The 15,485-nt window shown below is 48.2% G+C and overlaps 1 protein-coding gene across 4 annotated transcripts in view; it reads right to left on the reverse strand.

The window, feature by feature from the left end:
• Sox5 (SRY-box transcription factor 5) overlaps positions 1 to 7,676 on the reverse strand; it is a 936,665-nt gene extending 928,989 nt beyond the window's left edge. For 2 of the 4 annotated variants that reach the window (XM_040743583.1, XM_040743581.1), the window contains exon 1: positions 7,507 to 7,676. The gene's annotated coding sequence lies outside the window, so the exon portion shown is untranslated. Of the gene's footprint in view, positions 1 to 7,501 lie in introns of all 4 variants that reach the window. The other 2 variants (XM_040743582.1, XM_040743580.1) reach the window with 1 other exon arrangement.
• Between the last annotated feature and the right edge of the window lie 7,809 nt (positions 7,677 to 15,485).

Raw genomic sequence — 15,485 nt, forward strand, 5'->3', positions numbered from 1 at the left:
AGGAAGACACCCAGCAGCAACAGCTGGCCTCCACAGCGTATACCCACGTGTTCATGCACACCTGGACAGATGTGCTTGTACACACTCGTGTGCACGCGCACACACACACACACACACAAGAATGAAACCTAGAGAAGTAACTTGGAAAAGACCATCGAAAGCACTGTTAACTTTTCCCTTCCTCTCCCTCATTGATGTCCGTCTGCCGTTTCAAGCAGAGACACCCACAGTAACCCATGCTCGCTCACTGTTGGGGGAAAAAATGATGCCAAGATTTCAAATAAGCAGTCAGTATCCTGGGCACAGATTCCCCAGAGGAGTCTGAGGAATGTGTCAAAAATTAGCTCCCTTTTCCTGCCTCCCAGCCTCCACGGATCCTAACGCTGTCCCCATGCCAGTTTCCCACAGTACAACACAGAACCACCTAAGAATCTGGGGCAGAACCAAACACATCAGAACCATCCAAACACCCCAGGCCTGTGGGAACCTCCTGTCCTCGGTCTACTCCCGGGGTACCCGCAACAGCCTCGCTCTGGATGCTATCAGCAACAGTCAGGCTAGTCGAGTCAAAGAGATGTGGTCTCCTCTGTCCTCCATCATCACTGACCACCCCACCCCCACCCCTGACAGTAACCACCCCCCCCACACCCCCACACAGCTACAACTCAATTTCCAGTCCTATAAATGTCTCTCTCCTCAGATGTTGTTCTCCCAGTGGGAAGAAGAATGAAGCGAGGCCTGACCACCAACTCCTCCACAGTTTCTTTTAATTTAAAGTTACAACAGGAGGGGAGAAAAGAGACTTCCTATTAAGGGACAAGTCCCTGAAGGGGCTCTTAGCTGACAATCGAAGGACTGCTCATGGCAGCGATCAAATCTAAGGCAACAAAGTGCTGGTGGCTCTGTGACTCATCCCAGCAGGGGCTGGCGCTGAGGGCCACTTGAGTTCAGCACTTTGTGGCGCTTGCAAGTTGGTTTAGGATCAGTCACGCAGGGGAGCAAAGACTTCGGGAGGTGTTTGAGGCTTGAGATAAAATGCAGCCTACACTACGTTGCTGCTCCACCGACAGAGAGCCTACAGGGGTACGGAAGTGCGAGTTCCCTCTACCTGGTGCTTTGTTGGGCCAGTTACCCAGAAAGATGGTCAAGGTCAGGTAGGTGGTCTGTCTGCTCTGTGTGTGGTGTCAAAGAGTATGGACTAAAGTGCCGGGAAGAAACGGACAGGCTTTTTCAAGGCAAGCCTGAGGACACCTGCTTGCACACGCTCTGCCTTCCAGTTATAGGAGATAGCCCTTGTTTAAATACATTCAGGACCATCTGATACAATGTATCCACACCTGGTGGTTGCATTTTGAGTACGTTTGAAAGGAGCAACGTATTTCGAGCTTTCCTTCTGTGCTATGCACAGCATGGTGTGTGTCTTATGGACGCCCAACCTCGTTTAACCTTCACTAGTATCGTGCTCCTTTTACAAAGGATGGAGACGAAACACCAGGGTACACAAAGAACCTGCCATACTTTTTCTGGTGGTTGTGTGTTTTCGTTTGCTTGTTTGTGGCTGATCTTCCTGACCAGACACAGAGTATCTAAGCCTCAGGCTACACTGTGTGTCACATCTGTCCTGAGAGTCTAATGGACTCTGTTGCTATCCAGTGGCACCCTACCACTAAGCTCCGAGGCCAGCTGTGGGCTCCTCCCCGATATGGGAGCACTGGGGCCAGCTGTGGGCTTCTCCCCAATGCGGGAGCACCATGGGAACTGCTGGTACAGGGCAGTCCTTCCAGACAGTGGCCTCCTCTATAGATAGCTTCTATTTCCCTAGCCAAACCACTCATGAACTGCACTAGCCAGCAGAACGTTTTCCTGCTCAATCCTCCATGTCTTCCTTGCACTCATCCATGTCTGCTCTCGGGAGAGTCTACATAGAGACCTGAAGCTAGAGCCTAGCGTTTTTTTATTTGCCTTTACCTATTTATACAGGATGGCGATGTTAATTACCCAAGGAACACTTACGTGAATAAAGGACAGAGTTCATGCCTGTACCAAATACAACATCTTTAATGAAACCACATGGTCAATGATCATAGAGAGAGGTGATAACCGGATCACCATCTTAGAGCGTTGATCTCAGCCTTGAGAAAGTGATACTTTTTTCCTCCGTCCTGCACTCAAATTTATAAAAACGAAGCCTCAAAATTATTTATTATGAGAGTCTAGCCTGGCTTGGGAGGAAGAGAAAAGAAGAGCCAGTATTAACTGAGCAACCAGCTCACGACAAACGCTCCGCTAGCAATGTCATGTTTCTTCTAGTGCCTTCCACACAATATCCTCCACATAAGAACATTGCAGGTGTTTGCTGCACACGTGTAAGGATAGTCTGGATCCCCAGTCCCATGTAATAACCCAGGCACAGTCGCATGTGTCTGTAACTCTAGTCCTCAGTGGGGAGAGACAGGCAGATACCAAATTTGCTGAGCCGTCAGCATAGCCCATCACTGAGTGCCAAGTTCAGTGAGAGGTCCTGTCTCCCAGGGTAACGTGGAAAGGAACCATGGGAGGTACACGGCATATCTAGCCCACCTCTGGCCTCCACACACAGTTGCACATACACACAATGCACCAGAGCACACAGAAACACACGAAAGGAGGAGCATTTTAACTCCCAGCTTCAGAGGTTAGACATGGGCACCGAACCCTGAAGACTTCTGATCTCCAGATAAGGCCTTGCATGAATCACAGACAAACCTACACCGTAAAACTCCAGGGCTAATGGGGCAGCATCTTCTGATTCCTGGTTCCTTCCAAATTTCCTACCTCCTTGACTTCACCTAGAACCATAGTAAGAGCAAACTTTTCCAGAGCTTACCAACTAGATGTCAGGCTAGAGTCGTTTAATCCCCAAAATTACTGCACTGTTGTCCACTATGGACAATGGCACCACCATGCAGAAGTTAAACACTGACCAAGCACCAAAGATGCATGCAAGTCTTTGGGGGTTTTCCTTTGTGTGTTTGGTTGGTCGATGGGTTTTGGTTTTGAAACTAGAGGGAAGGCATGACTCTGTATCTGGAGACATAAATTCTACTAGCAGTTTTACTCTACAAGACATACTATTTCAATGGCTCAGCTTCCCCTCTAATTTTATCACCATGCTGCCCCTATTTAATGTCATCTTTGGCTGTAAGTGGGACAAATGGTTGCCTCTAAGGCCTAATTTGAAGGGCACCAAAAACTTTTGAGTTTCCCTGGCTTGTCTTTATCCCTGCAATCTCCACAGCTCTTTCTCTGAGAAATTGGAAGATCATAAACAAATGGGGGGTGTGATAATATCATCTAAGCGGAGAATTAAGCCATAATGAACTATTTATACCTTTGAATTAATTAGCCTATGAGCCAGAGTTTAAATGGGCCAAATGGGGCAGGAATCTTGGAAGGGTTCATCAAAGCAACCTGGATTGCTGTCAAGGGCCCTTCCTGAAACTCAGGGTCCTCATTAGGAGAGTTTTCAAAGGCACCTACATAAGGCAGCTAAAAGGCTAAGGGCTTGGAGAAAACAACTCAGAACAGATTCCCCTAATAGTATACATTTGACTTTAACTTCGTCTTAATGCCAGAAAATTGAATTTGATGATGTTTATGAAAAAGTCCTACAGAAGTGTCCCAATATGGCCCCAGCAGCAAGTCCCTAATGTGCCAGGGTGTCTGCTCTCTACCCTTAAGGGGGTCTACACCACAAATCACAGGGCAACTTCAAAGTTCATTGTCTTCAAGCAGAAGGTAAGGCCCTTGCCACCGAGTTTCATAAACATCATGTACCTTTCTCTCAGTGTCAACTTCTCAGGAAAGTTAAATCTTGGCTCACCAGTAACTTCTGCACATCCCAAGCCCTCCTCACACAGGGGCACAAGCAGCATTTCTGTCACACCACCCAGAGAAAACGAACATCCAAGACCTTGCTTCTACTTTGTAGGCATTAACTGTCCCAGCTCCCCCAAGCGCCCCCAAATGGGAGATGGAATTGCAAGACTGATCATAATTGGATTAAGACCCATAATTCTTTAATTCATTCACCAAATTGAGGCATTTGGAACAGTTTATTTACAGAGTTGTTTAGACAGTTTTGTGTGGTGTTTCTGAAGATAAACCAAAATGCCTTTCCGAAATAAGTTTCAGAGCCCAAATCATTAACATATGAGACTCAAATGTAGACAATTTACAAACGGGTGTTTTAAAACATTGTTTGGAACAAAATTGGTCTTTTATTTTATTACCTATCTACTGATCTAAGTTCAGAATATAGTTTATAGTGTATGTGAAACAGATAGGCACTTTCTTCACCTGTAAAATAAATCCACATTTCTTAAACAACAACAGCAAATCCCTGTGTGAGACTACCTTCACTTCAGGCCTAGATAGACAATTTCCAGGTTACTGTCAGTACTCTAATTTGATGCCATCCCAGTCACTAAAGTTGATATGGTATTGGGTGAATCATGCAGGCTCTACCAATACCAATCAGTCATATCTCATTAGGTGCAAGCCACACTTAACATTAGAATTCTCAGCTCTTTGAAATCCAGGATTTCAGAAAAATCACACACCACCAGTTTTCTCCTTCCAATTTCCCTTCTTGTATTTGCTCTGAATGTACCTTGAAGACCACGACAGTCAGTGACAGGACAGAGCTTTTCATAGACGGTATACTCTTGTGTGCATATATATGCATTAAATCATTGTTTTAAGTGTGCTTTATAAGAAAGCATCACACAGATCGTATTCTTTTCTCTGAAAATGAAAGTCTGACACGTTTAAACTTTCGCCTTACTCCAACTAAGGTTAAAAAAAAAGAGTAAATAAAATCTTATACCTGGCTAAGAACTTTGCTTATTCATGTACCGCCTACTCTGTGTACTCTAAGAATCTCTTCAAAGAATATCCATTTTCTCGCTTCAGGACCATGCATCAGTCTAAGCACGTTGTGTGTCGACATGTACAAAGCGAAGACAGCGTGAGTTAACGAATGCACACCAAGAGGCTGGTGATTCACCAGCTGAGTTTAGCAGATTCCAGCCGTGTGTGTGCGCGCGCGCGTGTGTGTGTGTGTGTGTGTGTGTGTGTGTGTGCGCGCGCTTGCGTGCGTGTGTGACACACATCCAGTCAGAACTAGGGACTGGCCAAGCACAACAACAAAACGAAGTCAGGGTTTCTGTGCTAAGAGTCAAAGCTGTGTTAGCGTACACTGTGTTAGAGCAGGTCAGTACTACCCATCCAAACATCCTACAGAAAGGAAAAAAATCAAACCAGAGAGGAAGCACAAATCTTCCAGAATGGGATAAGCAGACCACTGGCAAGAAGAGAAGGAAGAAAGAAGAAATTCTGTCTAAGATGCTACTATATAATTAACACAAATAACTAAATAATTACGCACATCCCTTCCCACCCCCACAATTAAATGTTTTTAAACAACTTTGGTGATGAAAGATCTACCTTTCAGGCAAACAAAAGCCATCCCCAGCAGTTTGAGGATTTAACACTGGATTGCATCAGTTTTTAAGTGAGGCTGGTGATTTTTATCTCCTAGAGTTCTGAGGAATAAACAGTTGATGGCATAATTTCCAAGAGAATTTTGCATGGTGCCCAGGAGAACTTTCGATGTAAGTGCTTAATGTTTTAAATCACTCTGGCTGAATTTATCTAGGCTTTGGCCTCGGAGCTATATTTAAATCAGGAAGAAGCACCCCCTAGAAACCCTGCTCCCTGTATCTGCTTCTAGAAACAGATTCCTCCCCTATCTGCACAAACAGCCATCCTCAGACAGCCGGATTCCTTTAAAATGAGACAGATCAAAATTTATCCATTCTTTACAGACAATGAAGTTGTCCTCCTTTTAAAAGCTATAAAAGTCAAACTTTGGGTGAGGGCAGGGAGAACATTTCCATGTACTTTAAAAAACCATGTGGCCCTTAACCTAATCACTCCTGGCGATCAAGTCCCCAAAATCTGGTTTTTCTGACTGAAAATGTCCCTTGTCTACAAATTTCCCGCCAGCAGCAGCTTTATTGGGGGGTGGTGTGTGTGTGTGTGTGTGAGAGAGAGAGAGAGAGAGAGACAGAGAGAGAGACAGAGAGAGAGACAGAGAGAGAGAGAGAGAGAGAGAGAGAGAGAGAGAGAGAGAGAGAGATACTGGGAGCCATGACTTATGAACACCAGGAAAACAAATCACTGTTGTCTAGTCTGTTTGCAGATTCCCACACTTATTACCCAAAATCCCACAGATTTCCGTGTCTTGCCCTTGACTAAAACAGTGCTGGGCGGAAAAGGTTCTCTGGGGAAATCTCTCCTCATGCCTTTCTTAACAAACTCCTTTGGATATCTGGATACTCCGGACATCTCAACTGGGTTACAACAGATTTCAAAACTTTTGTGAGGCAGCAAAGCCAATAGCCACTCAAGAGTATCCCGGGTGGCCAGCCCTGAAAGCCTGGGCTCTGGGCTCTGGGCTCTGCAGAAACACACACTTCCTCATTTTGACCTGCTTTAGCTAATTAGGGACGCCTGGAAATGAATTCCCATTCCTCACTCTCAACTTAGGCACTGAGACCAGAGCCTTTTGATATCCAACACGAGCTAATCTGTTTACTAATGTATTCACTTCGGAAGACGACTATTAACATATGTGGACCGAGTCCCGCAGATCTGAGGCCGGCAGATCGGTAACTCCACAAGAAAAAACTGATTCAACTTGCTTCCAACCCGCATAACCTCTGTTCTTTACTTCTTACTACAGTGGCGAGAGGGAGAGCAAGCCGAGAGCGACACAGCACGTGAGAGGTCTATACTTTGCACCCAGTGAGCCAGGGGGGTTTTAAAGAGAGAGGGAGAGAGGGAGAAGGAGAGTAGTTGCAATAAAATGAAAGCTTCCGGTCTCTGAAATGCCTCAAATCCAAAAAGATGCGACTTTATTCCCGAGATTCTGGGAAGGACTGAAGAGGAGTAGAGGGAGACCACAGAAAGCGAAACAAAAAGATAGGGGTGAAGGTGATGGGGTGGGCTGGGAGTAATCTGTCTATTCTAGACGGGCGCAGGGGCTTTGTCCAAGTTCGAGGGTCTGTCCCCTGGAGATGCACAAGGCTAGCCTAGGGCTGACCACCCCCCCTCCCCCCACCGCTTGCCTCCTGCTCCTCTAGAATCACCACCACCACTTACAAAAACAATACAGGCAACAGGACATGGCTTTCCAACAGCAGCCCAGATAAAGTTGGCCGGGTCCCGAGGATCCCAGCCCCCTCCTTCCCGGAGGGGGGGAGGTGACAGCGCCCCCCGCAGCCTCCCCCCGCAGCCGGGCCCAGCCCCCTCCCGGGACTTGAGCAAACTCCCGCGCCCCCTCCCTGGTTCTGCGCGGCTCTCCAGCTGGAGGAGCAGGGCGCCTTGGAGGGCTGCCCGCCACCGGCACCTCCACAGCGGGACGCGCCACAAAGTTAAAACGCTGCGGTTCACGCACCTTACCGGCTCTGGTTAATCGCTCCTCTGACGCGGGATGCGCAGCGGCGGGCGGGGGCCGCCGGAGGACCCTGGAGGCAGGATGGGGCGGCTCGCCTTTTGCACTCTGTGTGTCTGTGTGTGTGTCGGGGTGTGTTTGTGTGGGGTGTGCGCGCGTGTGTGTATGTGTGTGCGCGCGCCTGTCCCTCTCTCTCTCTCTCTCTCTCTCTGTCTTCCACCCCCCCCACCCCAATCTCTGGCTCCCTCTCTCGCTCTCTCTTGCTCTCTGTCTCTGTCTCTCTGTCTCTCCCTCTCTCTCTCAAGGACGAAGTGAAATCCCTCGGCTGGTCATGAGGCGGCTTCGGAGACAACACAAGGCTGGTGCAAATAAATAACAAAAGGCGAAAAAGACAGTGGGAACAATGGGGGAGGCGAGGGCAGCGCTCCAGCCGCCGGTGACCGTGGCCGGCGCGCGCCCCGGGGTGCGGCGGGCGGGGGCGGCGCTGCGCAGGGGCCGGGATTGCTGCAGGTCGTCCCCCAGAACCCGGGGACCACCCTGACCTCCTGCCCGTGGCCGCGCGCCCGCATCCGAAGCCCGGGAGCCCCCTCGCAATCCTCCCGCTCTGCTGCAGCCCAACTGGCTTGTAAATAACGCACCGATCACCCACACCGCGCAGGATTTTTTTTTCCTTTAATCTGCCCTCCACTTAAAGACGAAATGACAGGAGTGGAAGGAGGCGGGTAGGAGAGGGGAGCTCGCTTCTATTCCTGCGCATCGTGTCTGGTCAAGTCCCCTTTGTCAACTTCTTTCCTCGCCCTGTGCCCACCGCCCCCCCCCCGCGTCCCTCCTGCGCCCACCCCTGTGTGCAAACAGGCTTTCATCTGATGGCGCGGGGACGCGCGTGGAGGTCTGCGGGTGTCGGTGGAACCTTCCAAGTGGTCAGTACACCCTGGCTGGAGCGCCGGGAGGTTCTGGTTTTGAAGCCACCACTGCTTTCCAGGTGCTGGGCTCCTCACCCAGGTCCCCGGCTACCTTTTGCGGGCGGGCGTTCTGCACCCTACCACTCCTTGGAGTAGAGGGCTGGAAGAAAAGTTTAGAAGCCCTCTGATCTCCAGCTCTTGGGTGGCTGAACTGATTTGATTCTGTGTGCATTCAGCCAAAAAAAAAAAAAAATCACTGGATGCCCAAGAGTCGGGGGTTGATATTGAGGGCGAGATGAGACTGGGCACTGGGTTCCGGAGCTGCGCCACTCGGGAGCGTGGGTTACATCACCACCAGCAGAAAGTCGGTGGGTGAACCGCCCCAGGCAAGAAGCTGCCTGGCTGATGGAAGCCTGTTCTCTGACAGCTCCCACGCTGGGGCCGGCTTAGCATTGCTCTTCCTGCTTTCAGTGACTTAAAACAGCTGCCAGCAGGGACAGGCTGGAGAGGGGATCCCCAAGAAATCTCTAGTCAGGACTGGGCAGAGATAAGGGCTCCTGCAAGGGTCCAGTAGAGCAGGTGTTCAGGTAACCAGGACCAAGGGACTGGAAGGGATTGGTGGCAAAGAGGGCGCTATAAAAGCAATTCTAGCAACATGTTTTTGTGTGTTTGTTTGTTTGCTTGCTTGTCGTTGCCCGGCCTCTCCTTTGACTTTCCTGGGCTTGGGTGTTCTCCCTCCCCACATCTGTGGTTACCCTGGGAAGAGCATCCACGGCCTGCACAGCACCCCCAGGCACCCCCAGCGTTTCCCGGAGTGACCAATACTGCCAGGACATCAATGACCCTGTTGTTAGCATCTGCAGGGGCTCGACCCTTGGAGCAGCTTGGGAACCAGGCTCAGGCCCTGCCAATCAAAGACCAACCGGCTCTCTCTCTGGCTGACTTATTCCCTGACTCCTGTCCACAGAGCAGTCGTTAGGAAGCAATATGGTGTCTGGGAGCCCAGGACACCCACAAGCTTGGAAAAGGGCTTCTGGATTTCTGCTCCTTCCACTGTTGGTAGGTGGATTGCTAATACTGGGAGTTTTGCATTTGTCTGGAGCTGGAAGTTTCCGGGGAGGAGATGTTTTGACAATTGATTAGTTCGTACCTGCTTTCTAAAAATGGCTAAACACCTTTCCCTTGGAAGAAAAGTGAGAAATGCAAATCTTAATAACTCCAGGCAGATATTTCAAAGTGTAAACACAGCCATTATCCACTCCCACAAAGAGAAGCCTCCCCTTTGACAAATATTTGATAGCATGGAGCCCAGTAATTAAGAGAACAACAATCCCAGAGCTTTGGGGTGGGGGGAGTCTGAATTACCATCTAAGACCTTATAAACTTGGTGATGTTTCGCTGCCCGGTGTGTACTCTTAAACACCTTTACTGCATTCCCATGAGTATTTCACGAGAGAGTTGAAATAGTAATAATCACATAATAAAGATACGAAACTCTTGGATTAATGTGGTCTCCTCACACCTTCCATAAGTGTCCTTTTCTGCCCCAGGCTCTCTGCCCCAACTCCCAATCAGTCACTTACAGGTGTCACCTAGTAGCTCAGTGACAAATGCCTTCTGCCTTCAGTCCCAGTGCTGCGTGGACTCTGAAGAGTCCTGGGCCGGGGAAATGGCTCAGCCAGTGTGCTAAGACCTGGGTTGGTTACCAGCACCCACATCCACTGTGTACAACTCACACTTCCACTCCAGCCGCAATAAGACCCAGCACCTCTGGGCACCTTCACTCTGCTGCCACGCGGACACACAGACACAGACACACAACTAAAAAAAGAAAGAAATCTTACAAAATCGGCAGCTCTTGCCACATGAAGGATGGTCTGTTCTCCTGGTGAGGTGTCTTTCAAAGTTGGCTACTGGAGGGTCAGGCCTACTTTCTCTGGAAGATGAGCAAAAGGCGAACTAGGAACAATTGCAAAATAGCGGCCCCTCCCTGTACTGGTCAGAATATGTGTACGCTTTGTAAAGGGATTGTCATGCGTACATTAATTTCCACAGGGGTTTGAGCTTTCTAGAACATGCTATGAAGAAAGGGGGATGAAGTAGATTCTCTCCCCATGGGTCACCGAAGGTGCCTGCTTAGCCTAAGCCAACCAACCAGAACAGGGCCAGGGCCTCTCTTCAGAGGCCTTACTTCTAGTTACAGCTTCAGGGGCAAGCAGGTGTCCTACTGACAAGGCAGCTGGGTCGGTGGAGAGGGAAGACAGCAAGTTCCCTGGTGACTGAAACCACACGCTCTCCAGACTCAGCCACGGTCATTGTACAGCAACAGCGGGGTTGATCAAAAACTTCCAGTGGGATGCTTATTTGCGTTAAGCTTGAAAAACAAGCCCCACATGGAAGTGGGGCTGTGACACTGAGCGTCAGTGTTTCCATTTTTCAGGCAGGTTCTTAGCCAAACGCTTTCTGAATGTGTTCCTTTCTCTCCCTCACAAGACAGACTTTGCAAGGAGTGTGACATTCCTGCTCTGCAGAGGGGAGAAGGGAAGCTTGGGGAGGCCCAGGGACTCCTCCAAGGCCATGCTGTGTGGCAGCCACCACACCAGGGTGCACATCAGACCTGGCCAGCCCCAGGAAAGCTCAATCCACTTCCCCTTGGCTCCTCCCATATGCCAGGGCCACCACAGTGGCAAATATTAGGTCGTTGCATATGTACTACTCAACATGACAAATTTAAGGTTGGGGTTAGTCGATCGCTTGTCTAGCATGTACAGAACCCTGACCTCTGGTTCCCAACACCGAAACAAGAGCAAAGTGAAACACAAAAGTTACTACGTAAATTCCAGACATGAGCCATGTTGGGAATCTCGCTCACCTTGGTCATCATATAGCTATGAAATAACCAAAACACTATATGTGCACCATACGTTGAATATAGGTGTGTGCGTGTATCTCTGTGTGTATGTGTGTGTGTCTCCAGGGTTTTAAACAATACATACAGAACTGTCTTATTTTGTAGGCTATATAGTATGTGTGCGAATACTTGCCTGTGTTAAATACATACACTTGAAAAGCTAAACCTTGAAATTCACAGACTTAGGTGAGCACTGCTCTTCGCATAATGTGCAAACTCATGCAATCAGTCAGATGCACCCAAGCATGCCTGTCACCATGGTACTTGAGAGGCTGAGGCAGAAAGATCACGAGTTCAAAGCCATCCTGGGCTTCATTGCAAGTACCGAGACATCAGGACTACATAACAAGACCCTCTCAGGAAGAATAAATACCTAAAGTAAGTGACTCCTCAGGATGAGCACGTTGAGTTACCTAATTCCCTCCCATCGTTTCACAGGCATGGAAACAGACGTGGCTGTACAAAACGGAATAGAGCCTGGATTCAAAGCAAGCAGTGAGGGACTTGGTTATACTGTCTTTCAATGTGCACAGAGGCACGACCATATATTTACACACCACAATGTACCTACATATATTCATGGACAGACATAAACTGTTCATATCTAGAAATTATGCCAGTAGCAGTGAGAAACACTTATGGATGGATGGAAAGCACCTATGCTTGAGATACTCATGACAATGTTCAGGCCATCTGAATTCCTTGAGTATAGCTAGAGATATCGGGAAAGTGCTATTAAATATTAGTTATTGGTATGCAATACTAGTTACTGGCCTATGTGCACAATATCCGTTGGTGCATTTTACAGTTATATGTGTTTAACATCAGGAAAAAAAGGGGACTTGGGGACCTAACAATGAAAAGGGAGGAACACAGTCCTCATTCATTCTGTTGCTATGACAAAATATCAGACACAGGGTTACTGCTTATTATTTAATAAAGCTTGACCGGAGATCAGAATGCAAAGCTAGCCACGATAGTTAACCATAGATGCTAGGCAGTTGTGGCACACACCTTTAATCCCAGGACTTAGGAGACAAAGGCAGATGGATCTCTGTGAGTTCAAGACCACCCCAGGATACACGAGAGTGAATCAGTCTAAAGGAGAAACAAAGCTGACGCCTTTAATCCCAGCACTAGAGAGGTCTGTAAGGAAGAAACCAAGGGTCTCGTGTGAGACTCAGTCTCCAGTCACAGGGAAGACAGGACCTCCATTTCAGCCTTGGTAGAGGTAAGAGCTACTGGCTGGCTGCTTTGCCTCTCTGAACCCCAGTATCTGTCCTCTGGGGTTTTGTTACTTCTGCCATACAGGGTAGTTTATAAAAAGAGGTTTATTTATCTCCCAGTCTGCAAAGTCCAAGATGTCTGGCTGTTTCTCCTCCCACGAAGACCTCACACCATCAAAATGGCAGGTGGGAAATTGGCGAGTAGGTGTCCCAGAGAGACAGGCGAGGAGTGTCTCAAGCCGGCCGTTGACAAAGCCCTCCGCCTCTGCTCAACAGGGCCACACCCTATGCCCTGGTACCTTCCATGCCTTTGTTGACCCAGGCACGTCCGTCTGTCACCCACCCAAGCTCTACATTGGGAAGCTCAGCCTCAGCACAACTCTGGGGGAGACAGACATGAGCCCATAGCAGAGCACAGAAATTTCTGAGAAGAAGTGAGTGAAGCAAGACAGCAGATGTAACCCTTTCCCAGCGATGGGCTGCCTGTTTATTTCTTAAATTAGGGTAGGGTTCCCCACTCCTCCCAGCAGCAGGAGAATAATGTTAAACGTTGATGCAAGTTCAGTAATTATGTACTCAAAACCCTGACCTCCCTTCGAATGAAACCTAAAGCATTTGATAAGAATTTGAGATAGAGGAATGATTTGTTTTGTTTACCCCATGGCTATTTTCATCTGTCTCTACAGAAGTGAGGTACATGTCAATTTTGTGGGCAGTGAGCTCCAAAAACACCAACAGCTTTAGAAAACTGCTTTTAGTATCTGTATTCTCTCTCTCTCTCTCTCTCTCTCTCTCTCTCTCTCTCTCTCTCTCTCTCTCTCTCAATATGACATCTGGTGTCACATAAGGAAGGAACAGTCACCAAGGACAGCTTCCAGCATATTTCACAATCTCCCAGAATGCCCCACAATTTCCAAGCACGCTTTATAGTCTCCCAGCATACCTCATCTTAACACACATCCTGAGTATTAACTATCCCGACTTAATTAGCCCCTTAAGGAAAACTTGAAAAAGTTGCCTACTACGCCAGCACTTGGTAGGCTGAGGCAGGAGGATTGCTGTGAATTCAAGGCCAGCTGGCATTGCCTAGTTGACTTCAAGCTAGCCCGAGCTACAGTATAAGATCTTGCCCAAGGCAAGTTAGCTTACAGGTAAAAGTGTGCTAAAGACACGAGTCGGTGAAAACAAAGAACGATCTCTCAGACATTGTCCCCTCCCTGTCCATGCACACACATCACACACACAACAGTAATGACAGCTTCCCAACAGGAACACTGAGCATGGTGGTGCATCGTGGCCATTGCAGGACTAAGAAGACTAAAGCAGGGTGGGTACCATTCAAGACCAGCTTAGCCTACATCCTGAGTTCCAGGCCAGCCTGGGCTACAGCGTGAATGTCTGAAAAGTAAATAAAAACAAAAACTACAACCCCCTATGACTGAGATACCACACACAAAGCTCTCACTGAGAGGAAAAAAATAGAACTTCTGAAAGCCTATTACGGATACACATGTTTTCACTTAGAAACTACTATGAAATTGAGTGTTCTTTCATTTAAACGTCCCCCTGTGGTTCCGCAAATTAAAGATTGGTAGTGCGGTATTAGCAACCAAGAGCAGGACCAAGCTGAACTGGTTAAAGACAGCTGGTTAAACTGCCAACAATCGTTTCTGTAGCTGAAGCTGGCCGAAAAGCAAGGATGCTTAAACATTTCTCTGTAAATCTAATTTTTTTAAAGCTTATCCACTTGAGCGTGTGTCTTAAAAAGAACTTGTGTGTGTGTGTGTGTGTGTGTGTGTGTGTGTGTGTGTGTGAGGCACAGTTCTAGGAAGGAAATAATGCAGAAAGCCCAGACGCTTTCTGAACTCCAAACCACAACCACGCTGCTCTCATTAGTGAGAGGGGTTTATTACACTCACTGTTAATTTTTTTCCTTCCTGGGACAAGAACCAGAGGGAGTAACAAAATTAGTTCTAGGCAGATGCAACAATGTGCGCTCACCACATCTTGTCCCTTAACCTACAGGGTTGCTTTATTTATTCATCCACTTATTTATTCAATTTGACTTGTCAACGATCACTTTGGATAAGGAGCATACAGTGTGGCAGTGTGTGTGTGGGGGGGGTGGGCCTTAAATGCTAATGCCGTCTCTCTTGAGTGTCAGAGCCAGAGGACGGAGAGACGGGCCACACAGCGCCGTCTTCTGAACGTGAGTGACGCGTCTGCCACAGACACGAGCTCACAGCAGCTTAGTCACCTGCCCAGGCTCAGCACAGGTGGGGCAGAAAAGCAGGAAGACCCAGCCCCACCAGTGCTATTGGGAGTGGACGGTTTCTGAGAAGGGTGGGGTCCCCTTGCTCCCGTGGATGCCCACACCCCTCAGAAAGTTTGAAAGGGAAAAAGAAGTTGGGAAGACATGGAAAGAGCTGGAAGGAGAAAATGAGAGCCATACGATCAGATTTCATTGTATACAGGAATGAAATTTTCAGGAGTAAAGGGAAACTATTTAATCATCTTTCTTAATATGTGAATTGACCCCCCCCCCAATCTCAGCCCTCTTAACACATTCTTTGTTCCCTATGGTCCAGCGTTTTTCCTATAAATACGTGCATCGACGTTTTAGAACTTTACAGGCACATACACATACTCCCGGCACTCAGAAGCCAACATAGGAAGATCAGAACTTAGAAGCCAGGCAGGAGCACGAGGAAAGACCAAGCCCAGCCTGAGAACGGGGCTACAGCTGGAGGTAGAACGTTTGCCCAGCATGCCTGGGGCTCCAGGTTCTCTCTCCAGTACTGCCCAGGAACAGAGCTGTCAATCAAGGTCATAATTGTGTATACACATATGTGTGTATATGCAGATGTGGGGTGGGTCTCAGAGGACAACTTGGAAGAATTGGTTCTCCCCTTCTGCTCTGTGAGGCCTTGGGTATCAAAGGCGGATTG

This window comes from Mesocricetus auratus, unplaced genomic scaffold (genome assembly GCF_017639785.1).
Source record: "Mesocricetus auratus isolate SY011 unplaced genomic scaffold, BCM_Maur_2.0 Super-Scaffold_100001, whole genome shotgun sequence".
Classification (NCBI taxonomy): Eukaryota; Metazoa; Chordata; class Mammalia; order Rodentia; family Cricetidae; genus Mesocricetus; species Mesocricetus auratus.